The sequence below is a fragment of the Egretta garzetta genome, unplaced genomic scaffold, assembly GCF_000687185.1.
Source record: "Egretta garzetta isolate BGI_Z169 unplaced genomic scaffold, ASM68718v1 scaffold111, whole genome shotgun sequence".
NCBI lineage: Eukaryota > Metazoa > Chordata > Aves > Pelecaniformes > Ardeidae > Egretta > Egretta garzetta.
In genome coordinates this window covers 144,222-145,234 of record NW_009258672.1, presented here as the reverse complement: position 1 = coordinate 145,234, position 1,013 = coordinate 144,222, and positions in this window count along the sequence as shown.

The window sequence follows — 1,013 nt, the reverse complement described above, 5'->3', positions numbered from 1 at the left end:
TGTCAGGCTCTGGAATGGGCTGCCCAGAGAGGTGGTCGAGTCCTCATCCCTGGAGGTATTTAAAAGAAGGATAGATGAGGTGCTTAGCGCCATGGTTTAGTGGTGGGATGGCAGGGTTAGGTTAAAGGTTGGACTCGATGATCTCAAAGGTCTTTTCCAACCAAAGTGATTCTATGATTCTATGATTACAAAGCAGCTCTGGGATACACAGTTCTTTATTCCATGTGTCATAATTTAGCAAAGGTAGGCCATTGCATACATTTTATAATCCCATCATCTTGTAAATATGCCTAAGAAATAACAGCTCAATACTGTTTCCCTCAACAAATTTTCATAGCAGTGGCAAGTAATTTAATCACAGAATCATAGAATGGTTTGGTTTGGAAGGGACCTTTAAAGGACATCTAGTTCAACGCCGCCTGCAGTGAGCAGGGACATCTTCAACTGGATCAGGTTGCTCAGAGCGCCGTTCAGCCTGACCTTGAATGTTCCCAGGGATGGGGCTTCCACCACCTCTCTGGGCAACCCATTCCAGTGTTTCACCACCCTCAGCATAAAAAATTTCTTCCTTAAATCTAGTCTGAATCTACCCTCTTTTAGTGTAAAACCATTACCCTTGTCCTATTGCAACAGGCCCTACTAAAAGCCTGTCCCCATCTTTCTTACAAGCCCCCTTTAAGTACTAAAAGGCTGCAATAAGGTCCCCCTGGAGCCTTCTCTTCTCCAGACTGAACAAGCCCAACTCTCTCAGCCTGTCCTCATAGGAGAGGTGCTCCAGCCCTCCGATCATTTTTGTGGCCCTCCTCTGGACCCACTCTGACACGTCCATGTCTTCCTTGTACTGGAGACCCCAGAGCTGGATGCAGTACTCCAGGTGGGCTCTCCCCAGTGCAGAGCAGATGGGCAGAATCACCTCCCTCGACCTGCTGGCCACGCTTCTCTTGATGCAGCTCAGGATACAGCTTTCTGGGCTGCAAGTGCACATTGCTGGCTCATGTCCAGCTTTTCATCCA